Raw genomic sequence first — 27581 nt, 5'->3', positions numbered from 1 at the left:
AACCTAAAAATTATAAAGCGTTGCAACGCGAAACGATTGAATAATTTGGAGAGTTCTGTTTTTGTCGTTAAATTTTGTGAAACTACGAAGATTGCTTATATGAGGTATAAAATACGTCAAGAATGTGTACTCGGCGGAATAGCTCAGTAGGCTAAAGCTTTTTTACTTCAGGACTCTGGCAGGACTCCAGGGGTCACTGGTTCGAAACCTGCTCCGGGCAATGTTCTTTTCCTTTTTTTATTTTTTTTCTTGATTTTTTACTGGAGCTTTTACGATCCAATGTTTACATTTATCAATATAAAGCATTTAATGAATAAGTTAAAAAAAATGCCAAAATCTGTGCAAAGGCCCCTTTAAATGCTTTATATTGATACATGTAAACATCGTTGTTAAAGAGTTTCATAATAAAACAAAAATATAATTAAAGATAATACAAAAGAAATTCACAACTAAGTTCGACCCACTTACCCTTGGAGTTAAAGTCTAACACTTCAGCCACTCGGCCATCCGTGACAACAGAATCATTGTATTAAATACTTCATATAAGATATCCTCGTAATGACATCAAATTTATTTTATGCTTTCCGGTGGTTTAAAGAGAGATATCAGTGAATTAAAACTGATAATTTCACTGTTCCAAACAATGAAATTATCAGTGAAAATTATCGATAATTTTCACTATTGATGTTAAATGACGTCATTTTTTTTGACGAAATGACGTCATTTTCCCAGCGAAATTCTTTAGTGAAACTGCTGCGCCACTCGTGAAAATATTATTTTCTATGATCAGTCGTGAATTAAAATCGATAATCCACCGAATCGAACAAATATCCTCTATATAATCATAACAACAGAGCATGTAAGAGCTGCCATGCAAAAAACACAACTTCAACGAAAATCTGCACATCTAAAACTGTTTTTTTTTCAATTTTGTCAATTTATCAATACGTGAAAATGTCACTGTAAACGATTAATATAGACAAACAAAACGTAATATACTGAAACAGACTCATGCGAAGAGTATTAAAACACCAACACCGATAATACCCAATCATATGTTATAACCACATACTTTTTCGTATTTGGATTATCGCCGTTTTAACAGTATTTAAAACGCTGGTAAATAATACCTTTAAAAAAAATCAGATATTGCTTGAAACAGACATAATATGAATATTGTATTATGATCAAAGATAGAAACTCATTGACATCGGTCAAATAATAATGATTTGATTATAATTGATCGTGCTGCTTGTATACACATGGTGATATGTAATGTCTGTATAGTAAATCGAGTATACATGTAAGAATGTTGTTCATTTGCATCAAACACGTTACAGCATAAACATATTTCTATGTTTGTCTTCAAATAAAATGTGTTTATAGTAATAAACGCCGTCTTCGTCAATTATAACTGGTACCATTTTAGCATATATGTTTTGACTCAATTTCGCAGAGGGGCTTACGTTTTGACATCGCGGCCAATGTGCCCTCTTAAACTTCTTTAAGAATATTTTATTGCATTTTCTTTTCTTACATGCATTCATACAGATATACATATGTTGCAAAGTGCATAGAGTAGATATACTACAAATTAAAGTTATCGAATGTATAGAAAAAAGCAAAAGGCTTGGGTCACAAGTTTTAACAACATTAGATGATGACCCTTCCCAGTATTTCCGATTCGGTAAATAGGGACATTCAAAGTACACATCGTGAGTGTAATAAATCAAAGCGCTGAAGGCACTGAAGATGTTCGCTATTGCATAATTTAACACGCAATTCATTTTTGAAAATCAATCGCAAGTTTAAAATTAACACACGCCATTTAACTTTATAAAGTGTGTGTCATAGCGCACGGGTCGAGTTTTGTGTGCACTTTTTATCATCCTTATTATTTCATAGAAATAACTAAGACAAAATAAAAACAACATGCTTTTTGGAAGTTCTGAAAGCACAGAAAGTATGATGAAAATGGTAATGAGAACTTAATATAAAGAAAATTTGCAGTCACCATCATATTAAAGGAATATTTTTCTAATATCAAACGACTATCTCACCAAGAATATAAATTCATAATGAAAGTTCCGTGTACAAAACTTTTGATTTTTGACACCATATACAAATTCAAAATATACAATTATCTTCGTATCTTGTATATGGAGGAATAAAAGTATATAAACATTGCTGTTTATGCTTTACTTGTTACCCGAGCAGTTCACACGGTGTCAACAACGCTAACATAAACATAGGTATAGAGCACTAATGCGCTTTTAGGCGTAGCTGTTTCAGTTTTCATCTTAGTGACTTTTACATAACGCCAACAGACACGCATGAATATTTTCGAATATTTAATAAGCTGATTCGAGATACAACCTCTGAATTTTTGCTACATCACTGCGTATGTGCTCAATTCAAAGGATGTAGCATTGTTCAGTGAAAGGAATTCCGGACTTCTCTCTGTATGCTCAAACGACACAAATTGTGGCCCTGTTACAATTACGCGTTACAATCCATCTCGCAGAATTTCACTTTCGCCTCCAAGATGAGAAAACAATCATTAGCGAAATAGTATAGTGTCACGATATAAGAAAATCGTTTAATTATCATACCACTATGTATGCCGTACTTGGTCAGCAAGTCTGGAAATCATTACTTAATGTGTGGATAGGCTGCCATTATTAACAAGTTTGCTATTTTGAATTCGATTTTGTATCAAAAAGCATTGTTCTTAAATGTGGCATTTTCAATTCGCAATGAGATTTGAAATGACCCTCGTCATGCAAAAATGGGTCTTATTCCATATGCGCCCATCATATAAATAGCCCACTCAGCTATCCCTCCTTCTGGTAAGGAGAAAGATTACATATTGAGTGATTTTAAAGCGAACAGCATCGCCTATGGCCTGACTGCGCAAAAGCACATGTTGGGTTTAACAAACGCTTGCCGAAACGCATAAGACCCATTTTCGGATTACGGCGCTATTGACGTGTGATTTAAATGTGTCGAAAGAAAACTGCGTTTAAATCAAATATAAACATACGATATATTTCGATAGTGAAGAAAGATACTCATAACAAGGCATATGAGGACACATATGAAGTGCTCTCCCGTAGTATATTTTTTATTTACTCACACTAATGTGTGGTTTGACAATGCTAACACACATTTCATGCGGTGAATATGCAGCTTACAAGTGAAAAACACAACACAATAGTTTACTTTTTGTTTAATTGTATTTAATTATTTAGAAAAGTAAATTGCTAACTTTATTTCAAAGTATACGCCGACTACATTTTTAAAAGACATTTATTGTTATTAATATATTTAATATAAATATATTTAGTTGTTTTCGGTTTTAGCGATTATAAAGCATTTTCGAGGTTGCCTATAGTATGCCTGTAGTAATTGATGAACTCATATCCAACTGTCTATGTATTGAGAACTGTGAATATAAACAAGCTAAACCTTCTACTAAAAAAAATTGCGTTGCTAGCACCCGTAAATACAAAAGATCGCCGCTATCTGTTGAGAACCAAAGAACGTTTTCCAGAAATACCCGCTGTAGTAGCATGAACGAGGTTATGAAACAGGTCATTCGTATTATTATTATAAATTGTTTGTTATATTCGGGTTTAGCGATTATGAAACATTTTTTTTTGTTTTTGTCTATCGTATCGCTGAAGTTATTGTTGAACTTATATTCAACGTTTTATAAATTGAGAAAATAAATAAGCGTCAACTTTTTTCCCGAATCTCTCAATTCACGACCTGTACTACGTCATTGAGTTGTATGTGAGAGCGTAACCTATTGCGTTGTTATAACCCGTAAACTTTCCTTTGTTTATCGACAGGCGCATCTATTAATAGCCTCATATCATGAATGCCAAAACACCCGCGAAAAAAGAACCACGTGACCAAATAGGACGCTAAACGCAAATACCATGCGACTACGACTTTTATTATGTTAGAACGCTCCGCAATTCTTTTGAAGCCGGAGCCTTGTGATTGCTATTACGTAAAGAATTGACCTCTAACTGAAGTAAGCAAAGGAAACGCAGCACCAAATTGACCCATTCCTTCTATGTGCGAAGGCAGATTGAATTTTACTAATGTATGGTTTGCCTATTATAACACACATTATATTGCGGTAAATATGCGACTAACAAGAAAAAAACACTATAATTAAACTTTTGTTTTGAATTAAGTTATTTAGAAACCAAAATTCCAAACCTTATTTCAAAACAGCAAGACTACATTTTTTAGAGAATATTCTTGTTATATTAAAATGTTTTTTAACAGTTTCAGCGATAATGAAACATTTTTTATGTTGTGTATCGTATCCCTGTACTAATTGTTGAACTCGTGGTCAACGTATTATTAATTGAGACCTGTGAATATAAACGAGAGCGCCGATGGCGTTAAAAGCATAGGTGCAAGATACAGGGAAGAATGGCGTCACGTGGTATAATGTAGTTCGATATCGCCAATTTCTCAAATCAATAATTTCAAACAATTACCGACTATTTAAATAGATAATCTTTCCATTTACATCAGTGTTTGAAACGCTTATGAAAAATAATTACCCAAGCCTTTCAAAATTTAAGCACGGACAGATCTGTATCTTTTCACAAATGAAAATAGACGCTACCCTATTCGTCTGCGTCAAGAATTTGTCGTAAAACTTGTGGTAAGCGTTAGATGCAGACGTGCACAACAGATTGAGTTCTGAATACAGATTTCTGAATGCAGATTTTTATAGAAACTCCTCAAAGCAGTTACTTCCCTTGCTTCGCCCGGTCAGTAACTTCTAGTATAAGGGAGGCCACTGCGTAGGAGATTGAGATTTATAGTGCAGATAGAATTGTTTTACGAACGAAATTTGTTTTAGGTTATAAGAAGATTTTTTGACATAAAACGGTCTTAGAAAAATTCACTAAAAACGGTGTCAGCAATATTCTTGGAAGAAAACGTTAGAAAAACGTTTCCAATTTTTTTTTGTAAGAATGACCATATACTAAATTAAATAGATATTTCGTCTGATTTTTGATCAGGTAAGGCTTCATAATGGGTAACCATTCGATGTGGATTTTTGAAATGTGGTATATACCATAAGCATAGGTGCGTAAACGCACCTATGCTAACAAGCGAAACCTTATACCAGTGCGTTATTCTCACCCGAACTCCCCTTTGTTTATCGCCAGCCGCAGAGTTATGAATGAGATGAGCGAAAATACTACGTCACGCAGACGCAGCAGAACGTGGACTATTTTAATCATTCATAAACAATCTCCTCCGCGACACGTACAATACGATCATTGTTTTTTTATTCTTTTCTATAAAACACCATTCGAAACTATTGCATTTAACACGATATTAATATAATGTTTCCATTTGTGAATAAACATAATTGGAGAACTCAAACCTCTTGCATAAATTATACAACTATTTATTGCGCGTAGTAAGCGGGAATTGGGTTAATCATACCTAGGCCGTACCGACCTGAATTTTACACTAAGCACTTTAGAGGTCGCTAAAGCGACCATCTAAAAACAATTCAGTAAGTAAATAAATATACTTGAGGTGACGACAAAAACATTTGGGAAAATGTATTAACAAAAGGTAATTTCATTCACTGTTTACATTCCAAATGGTTAAGAGAAAAAATGTGAACTAAGTTTAAGAGAATGTTATAATATTACAATTAACTCAACTAAACATATACATACACAAACTGTTCTTAAACTGTTCTTTACATTAGGAGCTAAGCCGAAGCAGGAAAGTAGATCGCATATATACGGACTATCGAACATTAAAAAAGTTAATAAACCACTTTTAGATACTTCGTTGTCACACATTTATATTGTATATTGTTGCAAAGAAAATAACACAGCATATAACTTTTAAGTAACGTAAGTAGCGTAAATATGTCTTTAACCAGATCGATTGGTGCGAACAATATTTGTACAGTCTATGAGTCATTGACAAATAGAGCAACTGTAAAAAGGTATTTCTGTTAAATATTTTAACAGTTGTTTTAAGACTCAATTGGCGCTTACCTCTTCAAATCATTGTTGAGGTGGGAATAAAGCTAACCAAGGGATAGACCTATTGCACATGTATACTTTTAAGCATAAGGTTATTATTGTGTTATAAAAAGGGTGAGACGATATAGATAAAGGGTATATTAGGCAAGTGTTGAAGGATAGGGTAGAAACAATACGGTGAAACCCATTATGCGATATTGTAAACCTGTATTGCTATATGTACCGAATTCGATTAATACGTTATTTAAAGAACTATACCACTGCTAGTGCATACCTGAAACATGTATGATACACTTATGTGCGTAGATATGTTAACTGATCTTGAAAGGACCAAATGTCAAGTTGCTAATTAAGAAAGAATAGTAAATTCAATATGTATGGCATTTCAATGAAATCTCTTTCTCACATATCACAGAACTACTTGTTTCTGGAAAATAGCTTAAAGATGGAATATAATATGGCAGCACTTTATCAATTGACATAGCTCCCGTGAATTCAGAACACTTTGAATATGTATTCAAAACAAAGTGCTACAATTTTTAAAACTTTTAAGTACTTTTAGCAAATGTACCCCACAAAACATCTTCCAAAAAGAAAGGGCTATCTATATAATTTTTTATGTTATTCTCTGCTTTTTGTGTATTCAGTTCCTCTTTTTAAACACATTGAAACAAATAATGATCTTTTATTTTAGCATGTTATAATATTGCTAACTAAGTATCTCAAACATTATTGAAGCATTAAAATGAATTTGTTTTTATTTCTCAACAATTACAGAACGGCAAAAGTTTAAAAACTTTACCTATATTGTACATGTCCGCCATTTTGATTTTAACTGCTTTGCTCTTGATCATATTTCTAATAAGTGTTTACTTAACATGAAAAAAAATACGTTTTCCAATATTATCCACTGTGATGAAAAACAATGCATCAATTAATGTGCATATTTTTACGTAAACTAACAGCAATATATGCCAATTTTGATGCTCCATGAACTTATCCTAAATGTCCGCGAGTGAACATGACAAACGCATATTAATTACGGGGCGTTAAATCCAAATGAAACACAATTTCTGAGAATTCTTACCCAACGTGCTAGGTCAAAAGAAAATTTGAATATTTTCTTACTAAGTGATAATAAATAGTGCGGTGCAGCAAAAACATAACGCGATACGATATACCGCATGAATGTTCCACGATATACCGGCACAACGTTGCAACCGCACTAAATTAAAATTAAGACATGAAAATAAATAAAATTACGTCCTTTACCGCGTTTGTTGCATGTTTTTTTTTTTTAAATATTGTTGAATACATTCACTATTTTCAGATTTCGTTTTTCTTTCAATAATGCTTGTTTAAAGACGGGAAAACGATGGGAACAAACATACATATACATTGGTATTGTTACTATTGAGTTTTACATATCACGAATGTATAAAGTACCACGTATATCAACATAAATACTATAAAAAGCTACTCCGAATAAGTTGTTTGCTCCCATCATAACACCGGACGTATAAAAACAAACCATATTTTGGATTATCCTAAATTGTAAAATACAACAAACGAGCGGATTACGTGTACACCTTTTCTTTATATTTAAGTGTTGATTTTTACTATTTTTTTAAGTTTTGCTTTGTGAATGAAGACTTAAAAAGGGAAATCATGGGATAAACAGAATATCAGGTCAGTGTAGAACACAGTCCCGTTCAGTTTATTTGTTCGGCACGAAAATTGAAGCCATATGCCTTCAACGTTTCCTAATAAAAGTAAGTTCCTTCCGGTGACAATACAATAAGTGAAGGTACATGCCGTATTCAGTTTATTTGTTCGGCACGAAAATCTAAACCATATGCCTTCAACGTTTCCTAATAAAAGTAAGTTCCTTCCGATGACAATAAAATAATTGAATGTACATGCTGTATTTACACTATCTGTAATGGCTTGGACAGTTGTTCCGGCCAATAACACGAATCTATGACGCATAATGTATGGACATAACACACATATTCCGGGGGTTATTACTACGAGTTTCGAAACAAAGCTATTAATTAGTACACCAATTTTCTAAAACATACTTGGAAAATACATTATTGTGCACAATTACATTTTACTGCTGAGCCAAATGATTATTGTATTAACATTCATTGTTTGCAGGCCGGCATACTCAATAGGTACCATGCTTTTGCTAATGAATGGCGATAACCGGTTCCAATGCTTAATTCGTTCAGTTTGATGTAGACAATAAATCGTTAATGCTTATAAACATCCGTGACAGAACGGATGTAAATACGTTTAACTATAATCATCATGATATTATTTTGTTAATACACAAGTCAGGTAAACGTTTAATGACTGTGGCGGAATAATTGAACTACTAGTTCCGTGCACTTGCTGTCCGACACTTCCACAGTTTATTTATGTCAGAAACTGTATATTATAAACTACTCTTGGTGCACATTTAAATTTGAGTAAACGAACGGTGTAGCCATCGAGTAACTGTTGTAAATCTAATAATAATTGTGTTTAAGTACAGCGTCAAAAGGACAACGCATGACACTATGACTAGGTTGTAAATGAACAAACGAAACAGCTAGCTATTTTTAGCATAGGTGCTTGCACCTATGCTTAAGGTATATACCACATTTTGAAAATCCACATCGGTCGGTTACCCTTTATGAAGCCTTACCTGATCAAAAATCAGACGAAATATCTATTTAATTTAGCATGTGGTAATTCTTACAATTTTTTTTTTTTGGGGGGGGGGGGGAAACGTTTTTCTAACGTTTTCTTCCAAGAATATTGCTGACACCGTTTTTAGTGAATTTTTCTAAGACCGTTTTATGTCAAAAAATCTTCTTATAACCTAAAACAAATTTCGTTCGTAAAACAATTCTGTTCTTGTTGATAGTGACCTCACACCTAATTTATATGGGATCCCAATTTCTATTTCCTTCGTTTACTGTTCTGTGAGAGGTCAAATGTTTACATAACTGAATTAATAAGGCCCTGGTTAAAGTATATGTAACATTTCATCGGTTAATTATAAATAGAAATTAAAACATATTCTCAGCAGGAAGTGGGGCATAAAGCACTTTTATTCTTTGAAAATGTGTAAAAAATGGCGGAGTACGATGAATGTTTTCTGATTTATGACATGGATTCTGACGTGCCTTTCTATGGATTTGATGAAGTAGAGTTTAAAAGTAAGAGATGTGTTAATTGAAGTTAAAATGATTTACTTTGAGCCAGAAATTTACGTTACGAGTAGAGTTAACGGTTTAAATGTGGCATCGGATTTAATGGATTCGCGTGAATTCTGGACGAGTGCTGTGTCTGTAAAATATTAAATGGAAAGCTGTAAATGTATCAAGTCGGAAAAGAAAACGGATGGTTGCATAATGGTATGCGTGAAATAATGTAATTCTACGTATTTATTTTCATAGTTATGTCATTTTGTAACCATTCACATTCGTCACTATTTGGAATTCCCGTTTCTAAAAATAGAGCATTTTGTTAACAAGGGGGGCGACTCGTGATGTCAGCAATCGTTAAGGCTACAATATACTAAATAATCGAGTCATGAAGGGCTGTACTTTCTTAACAAATCATCATATTTTCCTCGAAGGCATGTTGTACACTTTGTTCTGGTTTTATCGTTTGGAGATATTGATAGGGGAAGCATAGGTGTTCACTACTTAATCCCTGAAATAGGATAAAGTTGGAGATTAAAGTAAAAAATGGCACTGCAAAAGGTTACAATCCACTAGAAAACGGCCGAAAAAGGCGCAAAAACAGTCGATTTTGATTTGAGTCGAATTTGTTTTTGGTTTGAACATGACAAATCTTTTTTATTGCTTAAATCGATTCAGCTAAGAATGCCCGTCAAGAAAAGGTATGGTTATGGGGGTCTCTATGTGCAAAATGTTGTATTTATTTTCGCTCAAAGTTGTCGCTTTTACATCGAAACATATAAGGAAACTATTTAGTATATTTTGACCTAAACATTTACTTCAGCAGCATCTTCCCTGTATCTTGCAACTATGCTTTCAGCGCCATCGGCGCTCTCGTTTTAATTCGTTACACTTGAAATTGCCCATAACATTTACTAATCAAAAAGTTATCGGTATATCACAGCTACATCTACAATACATTTATGGTTCGTGAAAATAACCAGGAATGCAGAATGAACTACGACATACTTTTTATTATAAACAACCATTTAACTGTTTGACTGAACGATGTTTAGAAATAATGGCGGGTACGTCAAAACGTTTTTCGATCTTATCAGAAACAAACAAAATGCGATTGAAATCAGGTGTATTTTAGAACAACCAGTTAAAATTGATTTCACGCTAATTGGAAATCAAATTATCGCAGGCAGGACGACAGTATTGAAAGCGAAATGCACATTAATTCCTTAAACCACGGTTTAACAGTTAACTATATAGTTAAGAGACTTTGAAACCGGGTTCAAAGTGCCGTTTGCACATTAATTCCTTAAACTCGGGTTCAAGACTTTCGCGATTCAAAGTCCCTTAACTATATAGTTAAGAAACGACCAATAAAATATTGAAATTTGCCTTCTAATTGGGGTTTAAGCTCCGCTGATTGGTTGTCTCTGAATAATATAGATAAGAGACTTATATCTATCTTTAGATACACTTTCAACCGCGGTTCAAACTCTTGAACTCAGGTTTAAGGAATAAATGTGCAAACGGCATTTTGAACTCGGGTTCAAAGTCTCTTAACCATATAGTTAACAGTTAAATAATTAATGTGCAGTCCGCGCGTCTAAATCAGTTTAAGACTTTGAACCGCAGTTTAAGACTTTAAACCGCAGTTTAAGACTTTGAACCGCAGTTCAAAGTCTCTTAACCCTATAGTTAAGAGAGGAATTAATGTGCGAACGGCACGTTGAACTCAGGTTCAAAGTTTCTTAACTATATAATTAACTGTCAAATAATTAATGTGCATACCGCGTCTCTTAACCGCAGTTTAAGACTGTTCATATTAAACTTTCAAATTTAATTAACTTGTTTTTATCAAAAGGATACGATACTTATGTACTTAAAAACACGTGTTTGATGGTTTTCGATTCACTATATCTTTCTTCCCTTAAAATTTGGAATCATTCGTGATATTATAGGCATTTTTCACTGTTGAATAAAATTGTGTCATTGTGTCGTATGAACAAATCTGCACGAATACTACACTATAGGCATTTTTCACTGTTGAATAAAATTGTGTCATTGTGTCGTATGAACAAATCTGCATGTAAACTACATTTGGACTCAAATCGTACATCAAATCATTTCTGTCTTCAGTTGTCAAAACACCTATATACTGTTTGATTCCAATAATGTCGCTTTAATGGAATTACCATTTTTATTCATTTGCTTCTTAATATTAAATCACCTAAACTTGTTTTATTAGTAGCACAGCCCCATTAATATTTTTATTTAGTACTGCCTTTGGAATTTGTTCACGTCATTATGTCATTACGGATTTTTGTGACGTCATACGACCGACTTTCCCAGTTGTAATCTACATGCATAGGTCATTGGGTTAATAACGTTCCATTTTATTTATATTTTCTCTCTGATGAGCGTTTCTTGTTTGATTTAATTATTTTTAATTTTTTTAGCAGTCACATAAACAACCAAGCTATGTAATATGGAATTTTTACACCCATTATTGCTGCTTCTTCCTGTATTTGCGCGATGATTATCTGAGATATTAACTCTATGATTCTATATTCTCAAATCTTTTCTATAAAGAAGGAATGTAGTTGACAATTGTTAATAGTTTTATTTGATCGTTCGTCAAAAAGTTGTAATTCTGTTACTCTTGTATCTTCAATGCAATTGAGTAATTAAATAGTAATTAAATTGAATGCGTTTTAATTCCCTTTTATTATTGTCTAATTTGAGTTACGATGCTATGACGTTAAATTTTATTTACACTTAAATGTATTATGAATATTGCTGGGCCAAGTGTGAGGTTGAGCGCTCTATAACCAGGTTTAAACCCCCAATGCTTTGCATTGACCGTTCCAAGGCGGTGACCCCAGCTTTATTCATATTTTGTGTTTATGTTGGTTTGTATTGTGCTGTATTGTGCTGTTTTGTACTGTTTGGGCAATCGGTCACTTGCCTTAAATAAAGGACCAACTAATTGTTTTTAATGAAAATTCAATACTGCTCCAGCAGCTGCAGTTTCACTTCTTTATATTTATTTTGAACCGCAGTTCAAAGTCTCTTAACCCTATAGTTAAGAGATGACCAATGAAGTTGCGGCATTTACCTATGGCAAGCGGAATGCACATTTATTCCTTAAACCACGGTTTAACAGTTTACTTTATAGTTAAGAGACTTTGAACCCGGGTTCAAAGTGCCGTGTGCACATTAATTCCTTAAACCCGAGTTCAAGACTTTAAACCGCGGTTCAAAGTGTTCTAAAAATAGATACAAATCTGTTATCTGAGACAACCAATCAGCGGAGCTTAAACCAAAATTAGAAGGTAAATGCTGCGACCTCATTGGTCATCTCTTAACTATAGGGTAAAGAGACTTTGAACTGCGGTTCAAAGACTTAAACTGCGACTCAAAGTCTTAAACTGCGGTTTAAAGTCTTAAACTGGGATTAAGACGCGCGGAATGCACATTAAATATTTAACAGTTAACTATAGGGTTAAGAGAGAACCCGAGTTCAAAGTGCCGTTTGCACATTTATTCCTTAAACCCGAGTTCAAGAGCTTGAACCGCGGTTCAAAGTGTGTCTAAAAATAGATATCTACATAATTCAGAGGCAACCAATCAGCGGAGCTTAAACCACAATTAGAAGGCAAATGTCACGATTTCATTGGTCGTTTCTTAACTATAGAGTTAAGAGACTTTAAACCGCGGTTCAAAGTCTTGACCCCGGGTTTAAGGAATTAATGTGCAAACGGCACTTTGAACCCGGGTTCAAAGTCTCTTAACTATATATATAACTGTTAAACCATGCTTTAAGGAATTAATGTGCATTTCGCTTGCCATATTTACCTTCTAATTGTGGTTTCAGCTCCGCTGATTGATTGTCTCAGATAACAGATTTGTATCTATTTTTAGAAACTCTTTAAACCGCGGTTCAAAGTCTTGAACCCGGGTTTAAGGAATTAATGTGCAAACGGCACTTTGAACCCGGTTTCAAAGTCTCTTAACTATATAGTTAACTGTTAAACCATGGTTTAAGGAATTAATGTGCATGTCGCTTGCCATACGACAGGATATCACATGCATGTGGATAGAAAGCAAGTTTCTTGCTGAAAGTATCTGCTTATTGAAACTATGTGGCATATTCCCACTAAAAACAGTCATTCTCACACTGAATAGAGATGTGTAAAAAAAACTCGATAAACAATATCGGCGTATTTACGAATGGAACCTCAACTTACTCTGCAAAGTTGTTGATCTCTTTCTTCTGTTGAGTAAGTTGATTTACTATCACCCACATTACAATCATCTTGGATCATTACTTATAACAAGATCAATACGCTATATCAAGCAGTAATTTTCTCATAAACATGTTTTTTACGAGTCGGTCTATGCTTAACAGTGCGATAAAACGAGTTTTTAACACCACCGACCAGTCATTACATATACAATTATGGCAACATTACATCGCAACACTTTTCGATATGAATACCGGTTGTACAACATCAACGAAAGGCGGTAAAACGAATATACAACACCTGTGACCAGTTATGACATAACAATTATGTCAACATGAAATTGCAATCATTTATGATATGAAAGCCGTTTGTACGCCATCAATGAAAGGGAAAAAATACAATAAAATAAATTCCCGGAGATAAAAATGGAATCTTTTATTTGCGCAACTGTCAAGAGGTCTCTTAAGAAAACAGTATAAGCCGCTTCTAAGTTCAACACACTGTGAACAAGTCTGTAACAACAGTGTCAAAATGCAAATAAGTGGGAGCGTAGAGAGCAAATAAGATAAAGAACACAACAAATGACCGTTCAGTATAACGAATCTGCTCCCAGAAGGAACATGCGAGTTGAAAGATAAGTTTCTATGTGATGGAAAAATATCCGCTGAGAGGTCATATAACTGTTTTGAATCTTCATACGCGTGTGCCTAGGGTCATAAAAAGTTCAGCATCGTGATTGCTATGAAGTGTGCCAAGCCGAACGGACAAACAGTGAATGGCTCACATATTATGATATTGCGCAATACGAGTTATATAATTTGTTAACTCGACATACTTGTGAGTCTGCATAATATATAAAGGTAAGTGAGAATTAAAATATATTATAAATTAGACCATGTTTTGCGTGAAATAAAAATACAGTTAAGAAAAATGAAATCTTGCTATACCATTTAGAAAGAAGCTTAGTCTTTTTTCCAATATCTTTTTTATATTATTTTACACATTCATGTTTTATTCGTTCAAGCATGTGTCCGTTTATTGAATGTTTTTGTAAACACTGATGCCTACGTTCAAGTGATCCTGATAACTTATTTAATTCATGTCACATAAAAAGCCAGCTAATATTCATTATTAGCAAAATACATCATTCAGTTCGTGGAGTGTCTGCTAATGAACTTTCCAAGTACCAAGATTTCACAATAAAACCCGTTGTTGCTGGTCTGTGGTCATTAATCAAAGCCTTTACGCCATTGTTGTGAAGTTCAAACATGCTTCGTGTAGCCCTACGTAATTAGAAAACGAAAAGGTTATGTGAAAATCACGTCCATGTCTTAACACATCCTATGAAATTATGAATATTAAGGCTAAAGAAAAACACGATTATGAGATTGATTCGGTGCATATTGAGTTATTGAACTGTATTGTAATTGACATTATATCTTTGATCTCGGAGTGTATTTCACGATTGTTGGTGTAAGTCCCAAGCGAAACGCAAATGTCACAAAATAACGATCGGAATTCGAAAGGTCACACACAAGTCACTTAACAATAAAATCTATATCACGAAAATATTTAATTTCCTTTAATAATGTGCGACACAAAAAGTGAGGTCAAGCAAAGACGAAAATCGTTTCCAGGAAAACAGTATTGACAACGTTTATATTACCACAACATTAGTTGTTAATTCGATTCCAATTTTCAGTTGTTGTTTTTTCCGCATTAATAACGATTAGAAGTAATGCAACCATTTTAACATTAAATTTAATTAGGTTAAAGAAATGATCCACTTTACATGTTTTAGTTATCATGTGTAAACGGGAATCTTACGTGTGCTATATATTTTTTTTGCATTCGCTTTAAACGCTATACTTTAACATTAGACTTGTTTTATGGCATTTGTACATTTCTTTAAAAAATATAAAAGTTCATAACTCTAATACGCTATCGGTTTCCATATGTATGCGTTTTTTTTTTTTAACGTTTTTATTACGTCAAGTGTAGAATGCATTTTAAAGGGGGAAAACTGACGTACAAACTGTAACATTTAAGTCTCACTTTTAAAAACGATCATTATATTATTTATTTTATAGTAATTAAAACGTTGTCTCTGGGAAACATTTTAGAAGTAACTAGTAGTCCAGCTATGGGCATACGCAATATTGATAACGGTACTACACAGCGGCATTCTCGTTGAAATGTTCGATGTTTGAGGCTATAGTTCGATTCCGACTGTAAACGTGCATCGATAATTATGGTAGCTATTTATGTGGTCTTTTTTCTTAACGATAAACAATTTATACGTTAATATATTGTGAGCAAATACTTTCGGTAAACCCTAAAGATATGTGTACTAATAAATTCAATTGCATCATCAACTTCAGTTAGAGGTTAACTTATTTTAACTCGATTGCATCGAAAGCCTCAGGCTTATAGAAACGCATTCGAGTTAGCGGTTATTGCGTTATCAAACATCCAACTGACAAACACGAATACGGCACCTCTGAACATCACATTTGCTGCCAGCTTATTGTTACAATGTTGCTATAGACATGGCCATAAATGACAGTAACAGTGCCACAACTTGCCATTTTCATTGTGGATATATTATGTTCTGATTTGAATATATTTGAGAACGAACTGTAAACTGCAATATATATTGATAAAAAATCACTTCGTGTTTCGTTTGTATTATTTTTTCATTAATTTACAGGACACATGTATGTCTGTAAGCGTATTCGTTTTATTTCGCCGCACTCAAAAGTTCCTCAGTTATATCACGACACTCGGTTTAGAAACACACTCTTTTTCTTGGAAGACTGATACAATGTGTGAACATTAAATTCAGTAAATCAGTAAATTAAAACAGACTTGCTTCAATCAAAGACATAATTTGATTACTAATGTTAAAACAAGATACGATTCCTGGTCGGGAATCAAACCCGCAATCCTCGGATGTGTAATGTATTTTTTCAAACATCTGTAATATTCTTGGCACGCAATAATAGAATATCAACGCAACGCACTCGAATTAATTTATTCTCATCATAAGATTTTATCTTCTATCATTGAAAAACATGTGATGATAAAAAAAAAATAACTTTTAATTATTTGTAGACATTTGCTTTTTTTTATATTGTTTTCATAATTCTAAAACGTGTCTGTAACGTACTCAAATGACCACACTCTTTAAAAATTGGCTAAACGCATGGTATCTGGACTGTTTCCGATTACAACTACCGCATTTATTGATACGTGCCGTTCTCTCCTCTTGCTGGCTTTCAGGATTGGAGCTGAGGCAGGTATAAAAGACAGAGCACATAAGGCGGAAAGTTTCAGCAGAAACTATCTAGAGAGGGGAAGCGTTAACAACACGGATAATCTGAAACATTGATTGATATAAGGCGTCTACAGTGATAGAATTGTAACTGTCAATCAATGCCTGCCATGGATGCTCGAAGAATATGAATTGAAGTAGATGGAAATACAGGTGTTGAGGCATATGGTGATATAAATTATGAATAAAAAACGCCGGTAAAAACAATTTAAAGATATATAAGGACTTATAAGACGTGCCTGTAGGAATATAACTTTTTATAAGTAAACATCTTCAAAGAATGGAATATTCAGAGAAAAATTTGAGCTTAAATGATTTAATTCAATCCTTATCAGTATTACAGAATCTTTCGTATGACGTGAAACTAATTGATGGTAACATGGATAGACAGATGTTGCGAAACTGTACACAAGGGTTAATTGTTTATACCCAGCGTACGCAGACAAACTCATCATTGACCTTTGAACAAAAAGAAACATTAGACAGAGTGAAATACCTGTTGTATTACATTGTTATACCCGCGGTATGTGTTTTTGGCTTCTTTGGAAACATATTAAACATAGTCGTGTTTTCAAAAAAGAAAATGAGCAAGACTCTGGACGAAATAGAATACTGCACTACAATCTTTCTGATTGCACTCGCCATTTCAGACATGATGTTTTGTCTAAGCACATTTCCACATGTATTTGAAAACGGAGCGTCCAGCGAATATGGTCGCCATGACTTTATGCTTTACTTTCGCATGTACTCTGCGTTTGCCATAAATACGTTCATAATATCCAGCACCCTTCTCACTGTACTGACAGCGGTTATGAGATATACAGCGATTTGTCATCCTTTTCACTCGCGACAATTCATCTCCTTCAAGAAGACAATATGTGCCATTTGCGTGGTGTTCTGTTTTAGTGCCGGCTTCAATGCGCCGCAACTCTGGAGACATGAAATGGTGGAGGACAAGTGTTTTGGTACAGACAGGAACATCCGCCTAGAGGACGGCGCCCCCTTCCGAAACAACAGTTTCGTGTACATCTACAAGTTAATTTGGGCAATATTTGGAAACTTTATCCCGTTGATACTGCTACTGTACTGCAATATCCGACTTGTTAAGGCTCTTCACGAGAGCCAGCAGCTCCGCCTGCTTCACAGTCGTGATAATGCCGGCTGTCTTTCTGCCCATCGCAGGATTAATATCACGTTGATAACGATAATAATCTTCTTTTTCCTTCTAGTAGCGCCGTCGGAAATATCGAAATTTATTTCGTACTTTTCGCACTCAAGTTCCGCATCCGGTAAAGGAAGTTACACTTACTTTTTGGTATCCATGATCACCAACACTCTACAGTGTATCAATTTCTCCGTGAATTTTGTCTTGTATTATGCTATAATTGCACCGTTCCGGAAGACCCTTCATGAATTTTTCTGTGTTCTACTGCGATCCCGGAGAAGAACACGCGAATCCACAAACAGTCAACAGAAACAAACATGCGTTCTTCTTACAATGAAGGAGCAAAGAAGAAACTTAATATAACTTTACCATGGTAATTGCAATTATGACTTATATTATCAACAACGCATGAACAACTTATATTTGTATTAACTGTTTTTGCAAACTCATTTTGTATTTTAAATTGTTCGTGTAATTCAAAACCTAAAAAGATATATTTTTGTATAACATTGCCAAAACTTTATTATTACCAGGGTAACTGCAATTATGACTTATATTATCAACAACCCAAGAACAACTTTTATTTGTATTAGCTGTTTTTGCAAAATCATATTGTATTTTGAATTTTTCGTTCATTCAAAACCTAAAAATTTATATATTGTTGTATGATATTGACAAAACTGTATTATTATGCATCAAACCAAAGAAATGTGTTTTTATTTCGAAAGTTTTATCTTTAAGAAAACGATGTTGTTTTGGAAAATTACTTGGTTGAAACATTATTTTTGTGATTTGTGCAAATGTTGTTGTTATATTTGTATTTAAATGTAGTATTTTAATGAGTCAGTTGACTGTACATTAACAAAATAAAGTTATGTTTCAAACGAATATCTCATATTTATCTTAACTTGATTGTTTCGACAGCGTACTATTTACTACAGGAAACAAAGCTGTTAACTGGACAGAACCACTTCTTGAAGTATTTGCTTTTGAAAAGAAACAGTGAGGAAACAGTAATACTGAACATTTACCATGGTCTAATATAGTCATTATATGCATCTTTTGACGATTTTAAAACCTAAAAATTATAAAGCGTTGCAACGCGAAACGATTGAATAATTTGGAGAGTTCTGTTTTTGTCGTTAAATTTTGTGAAACTACGAAAATTGCTTATATAAGGTATAAAATACGTCAAGTACGTGTACTCGGCGGAATAGCTCAGTAGGCTAGAGCGTTTTTACTTCAGGACTCTGGCAGGACTCCAGGGGTCACTGGTTCGAAACCTGTTCCGGGCAATGTTCTTTTCCTTTTTTTAATTTTATTCTTGATTTTTTACTGGAGCTTTTACGATCCAATGTTTACATTTATCGATATAAAGCATTTAATGAATAAGTTAAAAAATGCCAAAATCTGTGAAAAGGCCCCTTTAACGCTCACTTAATAATTCGGATCGAACTTGCGAACTTCAGTTCGACGGGCATACAGCATATCCGACACTATCTAACCACCTTAAACTACCGGGTTCTTAGAAATACACGAATGAGTATTCAATGAGACCAGATACAGTTATACTTTACCTCCGCGGTGTGTGATTGTATTGGTAATCTAAAAGTGGGATCAAGAAAGACATCAATTTATTCAATATAACAATATTCCAACTGATATTTTTAATGACAAATTTTGTTTGGAATCAAAGTGAACGAACATTAATTATTCAATATACGCACTTCATGTAATTATGTTGCTGGGTGTGATAAAGTAACATATACGTTACAAAACTAATATGGAATCATTACATTAACTGTTTTTATTTAAGCATTTTTTCAACAAATATACATTCTATTTAAGCTAAAAAAGTGATAGTGTTAGTTAATTTTAAGCATTTGAATTTAAAGTACACACGCGATTATACATGTGTTCTTAATGTTGCAAATGCAATTAAGTTAAGTATGCTTATTCAGCATGCATCATATTAGTATTGTCACTATGTGTTGAAGCTGCACATGGTGAAATTGTTCATACAAATCTGTGTCGCATGTCGTCGTACATGTAACCCACCAGCTACGTCAGGTTACAGGTAACATGGTTACAATCTACATATTCTTTTAAGAACACATTAACAAATGTGTGATTTATTCTGGCGTTAATGAAAGGTATGTCTACACGTACGATCAGCATCAATTATAAAGCAACACATATAGATTTTTGTATTAACTTATTAGAAAACCACCGACGACATGTCGTATAATACCCCAGATATTCTGATCGGCAGATATGCACGAATAACTCAACACGATACATGCTGTTGTGCTGTTAACAATCACGTTTTCCTACGTAATTATGCTGTATCTACTAAAGCGAGTTGTGTGCAAAAAAACGACAATCCTATCAATTTCGTTAAAGAGACCGCAATAAGAATTCAAAATCCGAGATTCAGTAATGAGTCCGAATTTGCGACTATTTCTGGATGACTTATTCAAAAAAGGTTTCATTCATGTAAAATGGTTAACTTGACGCCCATGAGCAAATTCGTTACTTACGGTCCTTAGAAACCCGTTGAATTGTGTCTCTTTACGAGATTAGCAGTAATTTTCCCACTTTACACGAGTTTTAAGACAGACAGACAGACAGATTTTTTTATTCAAGACTTATACAAAGTACATAGTCTATTTTTTTATTTAATTTTTTATTTTTTTTTAAGTTATTAAATCGTATATTATTACATTTTTGTAGAAGACAACCATTATTATAATCAAGCTGACTTAGTATTACTACATTAAAAACCACTTTGTTAGCAGTTATTGTGCCTGAAGCAGTTTGTACCGTCTGAGACAAGTAAATGTATTCAACAGGGAGAAAATTATGTACACCATAACTACAGAACGAAAAATAGCAAATCACATGTACTCAATATAATAATAAATATGATCGATATTACTAGTGTAAACATTTTAAATATTAATATTTATAGTGCATTAGGTGAACCGACATTATTGGTCCAACTATAATTTATAGACAGCGGGTACAGTGGTCGACGTCAGATCAGAAATACATTTCATGTAATGTACCAATAATGTCAATGTCAGAGTATTCATATTTGATAAATTCAATCTATACAAGAATATTAAATTCAGCGAAAAACTCCAACTTTCATTTACAATAGGTGCCTGATTAATTAACAGGCATTATAGTAGTATGCATGTAAGTGACATATATTTGGTGTTGCTCGGTGCAACATCACTTCAATGATGATGGTAAAAATGCGATTGATCTAGCTTTATTGTGTATTCTAGCGCGTACAAAATCGGGAAACTGAGTCATTTAACTTATTAACAATAGCGAACCTTATTAAGACGGTCGAAATTTAGTGGAAAAAAGATTTACTTCTTCACAGTTTTAAGAATAATACAAACATTGTCAATCGATCACTCTAACAGTGATTAACAATTTCCGCGCTGACAAACTTGGATATTTGATTTTTTGTAAGTGGACATTAAATCTTGAAAAGTAATCATTTATTTATTATTTTTCGCTCATTTATATTAACACTGCATCAACAAGCGCTTGCAGTTTTTTATGAATCAATTTCAATTTTTGTTATGGCGGTCAACCTTCTTTAATCAAATAAAAATGGAAACAACCTGTCGAAGCACTGAAAAGTAGAAAAGCAATATAATTTGATTATTTAAATGCTTAACTTAGTTTATCCCTTCCTTTGCCAAATAGTCTAGTTGCATGTCGATCATAAAGGCTGATTATTCTAAAACATTTTGCCTGCTGTTACGACGTTTTATTGAGACGGGGTAGTATCAAACAAATGTTGGCCTTATAAAAAATATATTCTGGTTTGAATTGCAGACTGTATCGTGTTCTTTGAGTAGTGTGATAGTATTGTAAAACATGTAGGTTGGATGGAGGACAGACAGGTTTTCACGTCTTTCTATCCTCCGTCTTACCAATCTCCATCCTATCACTGTCTAAAGCACGTTGTAGTGTGCAGTACAATCATTCAATAAGTAACCCTTGCGATTTTCCCCACGATATATCAATGGTAAGATTACATAAAATTACCGCTGCTAAGAGTTCCAATTCTTGACCGATGGTATGCTTGTTAAAAAACACGTTATTGAATCAATTCGCATTAAGTGGATTAACTACAAATATAATAACATCATATTCAGACAGAAAACAAGTATAAAAAATATGCCAAAACGTAACGCTATATATGAATATCGCACACGTAACGCTATATATGAATATCGCACATTTGAATGTTCAAGTATCGTAAATCTATAAACACGATTATGGGAAATGTTCATAAACTATAATAATACTGTATATAAACTATAATTGTATAATAACACAAAGAATATCTATTGATTTATATATCTGTTTAATATATTAAATACTCACGTTAGCGATGTATCTTAACACGGACTTAGTAGCAAGTGGATTAATTGTACATTTAAATACACAAATATATGCGGATTTCCTTAGAAACATTTTACCATAATTATTTGTTGTACCTGAATGTATTTTTTAATTGAATCATATAAACGATATGTTCATGTTATTGCAGTGTGATTTATCGTCTCAATCGATTTGCAGCATCGCAAATAAAGCGGTTAAATATAATTTAAAAAAAAACATTATGTCAGGAATACAAAAACAAGTCGCTCTGACCTAATTTCGAACCTCCGACTTTCCATAATGGCTTGCCTCAGAGATAATAAGAGATAGCACTAAAATTAAAAGACAATGCAATTGGACCTTGATCTTGTCTCCAAGTTAATTGTTCTCACGTTGTAAACAACTGTCAAAACAACAGGGACACTCCATTATATTAAACTATTCAGCACAATTAAGTACTCCCGCTGATGCCTACATATTCACGTTGCGTACTTACCATCGCGTTCTTTGTCCGTAATATAACTACGCTCTTTTTATGCATTACTTTTCTATCTTTGAAATAAGTAGGAAAATTGCAGATACGTCAATCAGAAATACATAATTCTCTTGAATATATACATTTTCGATATGTAACATCAGAAAACGTTCGCGAAAGTAATAGTGTATGATTAAAAAGTATTCAAAACAAAATCTAACACATTAATTTCTATTTACGTAATTCACTCCTTTCATTTGAGCCAAGTGGAACGCTTGCGTATTATTTGCGTATACTTAAGATCGTTTACTACAGCAATATATTTAATAAATTAATTACGTCTCAACGTTGCAAATGGTGCGTTTTTGTTCAAAGGTAACGCTGTGTTAACGAAGTCGTATTAAAGAGACTACAAACTAATGTTACAACCAATATCATCGCATGAACTGATTTCCGTTGCACATATGCGTGCTTTTTCGTCAAGAGTTAAAACACATGAAATTAAGTAAGTTTTGATAACATACTGCAGATAGCAATACTTAAGATAAGTCGGCTAAACACAGGTAGTAAGTGCGCCAGATTTCAACTTTACTTTAGTTCACGTTATGCGTATATGTGCCTTTTCAAATGTTAATTGCAAATCAATCATAAATTATAACAATATCACACCAGTATATAACTGATGATTGATATCTTTTTGCGAAAGAAAGTGATATTAAAGCAACTGAAAACGTGCAACCGAACATCGAATTCAAAATTTCGTCTGCAAGCTTCGCATTATAAAAGCTAACTTATTAAATATTGGATTGTACCTATTCATCATGAAAACTTCGTTAAACACAAACATGTGCAAATTTTCTGGACGACACGCTTATTACTAATATATGTTACATATTTTGTACACATATCGTGAATTTTATCACTTTTAAAACGTAACTTCTGGGGAAAAAAACTAACACAATAAACAAACAACATCAAGAACTAAAATACGTATATAAGAACGATTTTAGAGAAACACTTATATAGAAACAAGTTCTCTCATATGCCTGGCAGGTTAACGATCCCTCTGTTAATGTCACCATTTCAATGTGCAAATGACGAATGGATATCGCAAAATACATCTGAATATTTGGAAGCGGTTTCTGGGAGGTGATAACTGTCGAGCCCTTGTAAGAGAATGTCAATGGCATTGTATTGATTTTCGTGGACATTACAATGTCCTTTTATCTCACATAAAAATCATCATAGTAAACACACATAATTAATATGTGTTGGGGCACCATTGTACATATACTGTATGTTCTCTTTGCATCGTAACCAAATTGTATATATGAAACACTTTCATATCCCTTTTGTAACTTTTCATATGCACACATATATGTCTTTAAAAAAAATATAGACTTATCATTTAACGTTCCATATGTAATTCTTGATGAACAAACACAAACATGCTTCATGCACACTATATTACACTATAAAGTTTTCAGCGTGAATGGCCCATTTGCTAACGCCATAAACGACTGGCAATCATGGGCTAGTTTGTGCGCTTAATGTATTAATTAATGTTTTCTCATGATACAAATGATTCGAGCCCGCTGTGTGTTATATTAATCGAGTATATAAATCTTCATCCAGATCCCAGCGCAGAGATAGGATCTGTTCCAGGCATAGATCTATCGAATTTCCACTCACAGTACGCACCATTTGAAAATAGTGGTTTCAAATTAATTCTATAGTTATTTATCATGCTTTGATGTCTTTAATTTTTATTTTTAACCATTTAGAGCATACACCATTGCATGGGTTTAAAGAAAAAGTATCTAAACAAAGGCTGTTTGTAAAACATGCATGCCCCCCCCCCCATGTGGGCTGTCAGTTGTAGTGACAGCCATTGTGTGAATACGTTTTTTGGCACTGTGACCTTGACCTTTGACCTAGTGACCTGAAAATCAATAGGGATCATCTGCGAGTCATGATCAAAGTACCTATGAAGTTTCATGATCCTAGGTGTAAGCTTTCTTGTGTTATCATCTGGAAACAATTTTACTGTGTCAAGTCACCGTGACCTTTGACCTAGTGACCTGAAAGTCAGTATGGGTCTTCTGCGAGTCATGATCAATGTACATATGAAGTTTCATGATCCTTGTCGTAAGCGTTCTTGAGTTATCATCCGGAAACCATTTTCTAAGTTGAGTCACCGTTAACTTGACCTTTGACCTAGTGACCTGAAAATCAATAGGGGTCATCTGCGAGTCATGATCAATGTACCTATGAAGTTTCATGATCCTAGGCATAAGCGTTCTTGAGTTATCATCCGGAAACCATTTTGCTATTTCGGGTCACCGTGACCTTGACCTTTGACCTAGTGACCTGAAAATCAATAGGGGTTATCTGCGAGTCATGATCAATGTACCTATGAAGTTTCATGATCCTAGGCATAAGCGTTATTGAGTTATCATCCGGAAACCATTTTACTATTTCGGGTCACCGTGACCTTGACCTTTGATCTAGTGACCTGAAAATCAATAGGGGTCATCTGCGAGTCATGATCAATGTACCTATGAAGTTCCATGATCCTAGGCCTAAGCGTTATTGAGTTATCATCCGGAAACCATCTGGTGGACGGACATACGGACGTACATACGGACGGACGGACCGACATGAGCAAAACAATATACCCCCTCTTCTTCGAAGGGGGGCATAAAAATAACATATAATATGGAATAGTATTAACCTTAAAGTTATATTGCACTTTAATGTCATTTAAGGACAGGGCTTTTGCATTAATGAACTTGAATTTTCTTTGAAGACTGCTATCCGCGTTCATTTTAACTGTCATATAATAGATAAATAGTACTAAATACCAGTCTTGTTACAATATACCGAAAATTAAAAAAACATCGAATATGTACAATAGTACTACTTTGACGGAAGTCGTTGACCTCATTTAAGAGCAATCATTAACGTTGCTTTTTCTGACTGTAATACATTTTTTGTTTTTCATACAATTCGCATGACTGATAAATAGATGTCTCTATACACGTAATGGTGCTGAGGATGGTACATAAACACCACTCATTCCTAAATGATTGTTGAAATACTTAAGAGCCTCTTTTTATGCCATCAACACTTCGAAGAAGATGGCATACTGCTGTCTGTCCGTGCGTCCCACTTTCCAGATGTCAGACCCAAAAGTTCTGTCTGAGCCATTCGTTTGCCATATGCTATTTAGTATTCATTACTTTGCACAAATGTAACCATCAGAAAATACACGTCGAATCGCGTGCAAAATGGTCGTAAAACAGCTTAAACACTCCTGTCTCAGCCATAATTTTGCCAAACACTTGGGAGACTTCTCTAACGCATCACTTAATCATATCAATATAGCTCCCTTATTTTTGAACGGCTTGTGTTGAAATTTGGACCAAGAATAATTCAACACATATCTGATTATTCCAGAAAATTTAATTAAAACTGAAAAACAACCAAATATAAAACTTAACAAATTAAAAACGTCACTTCAAAAGTCGAATTCGCAAACTCGAACAACGTTAAAAAATAACAATGTGAAAAATAAAACGCATAAACTTACACATCTTAATAACTGACCGGCTTGCAACATGCCGATTGAGCCGTTTCGTCTCTGAATATTCATACGAGCCATATTGTTTTTCTTCAATTGACGTTATGCGTTTCTTGTGTAAAAACTTACCTAGAATTATAAAATTGAGATTAAGTTGGAATAACATGTATATCGCCTTTACTACACTTGGTGATTTTTCTAACGCAACACTTATACAACTTACATATCTCAGTAATGAGTAAATATTTTTATTTAAAATTTCACATGTCGTCACCTTAGTGTAAAACAGTGATAAGTCCATATTTCAAAATTTTACAGGAGAGTAAAAAAACTGATTGTTATAAAAGATTGAGCTTTGATTTTAACACTGTTAACATTTTTATACAGTTTTTTAACTAAAAATATATTAGATAAAATGTATTTCAGTATATTGCTTCCTAGTGATATTATATTTGATGAATTTGCAGATAACTTCATTTGACACTGAAATATTTTTAGTGCAATACTGTAACAAGTGCACTTATTACTATATTGCACTGGACATTCTTTGTGCAATAACTGAATAAGGTAAGTTATTATGGTTTAAAATCAAACAATTTACTGAATTTCTAGTTAAATTAAGAATAAAATGTTTAAGGATATTGAAAACAAAATAATGTTTACACCAATTTTGATGTAAGAAGCAAAATTATGAGCACTGGGGTTCTGCCATGCATAGCATTATGAATCTTCTTAAGATGAAATGAATATTTTTTCATTTTAAAAGAAACATCTTGCATATTTATGAAAAAATACATGTATTGTTTGATAATTTATAAATCAACTTTAAACAATAATATTACACTGGTATTTCATTTAACATAATTATATTTGTAACAACAAGCATCGAAATTTAATTTGTAAACTTCAGAAAATAATTTCATTGGAACAGGCACAAATTGAGGAGTATGACAACATCACCATACATTGATACAGTATACTTCGGCTAATATTATTTAATGTGAGTTAAATACAATTTGTCAAATTTGAATGACAAAAAGTTTAACCAATAAGACAAACAAGACATCTTTTACTACATGGCTTTTTCTTCTATATTGATGAAACATAACAATTTCATGGCTTCACCTTG

The 27581-nt window shown here is 33.5% G+C and overlaps 1 protein-coding gene and 1 long non-coding RNA gene across 5 annotated transcripts in view; both read right to left on the bottom strand.

The window, feature by feature from the left end:
• LOC127846691 (uncharacterized) overlaps window positions 1–26510 on the bottom strand; it is a 115838-nt gene extending 89328 nt beyond the window's left edge. The window contains exon 1 of the long non-coding RNA XR_008033614.1: window positions 26462–26510. This is a non-coding gene — a long non-coding RNA (uncharacterized LOC127846691). The remainder of the gene's footprint in view (window positions 1–26461) is intronic.
• LOC127846688 (pregnancy zone protein-like) overlaps window positions 1–27581 on the bottom strand; it is a 573673-nt gene that overhangs the window by 326340 nt on the left and 219752 nt on the right. The gene's annotated exons all lie outside the window — the stretch shown is intronic.

Source organism: Dreissena polymorpha, chromosome 9 (genome assembly GCF_020536995.1).
Source record: "Dreissena polymorpha isolate Duluth1 chromosome 9, UMN_Dpol_1.0, whole genome shotgun sequence".
NCBI classification, from domain to species: domain Eukaryota; kingdom Metazoa; phylum Mollusca; class Bivalvia; order Myida; family Dreissenidae; genus Dreissena; species Dreissena polymorpha.
This window is presented reverse-complemented; position numbering and strand designations above follow the sequence as displayed.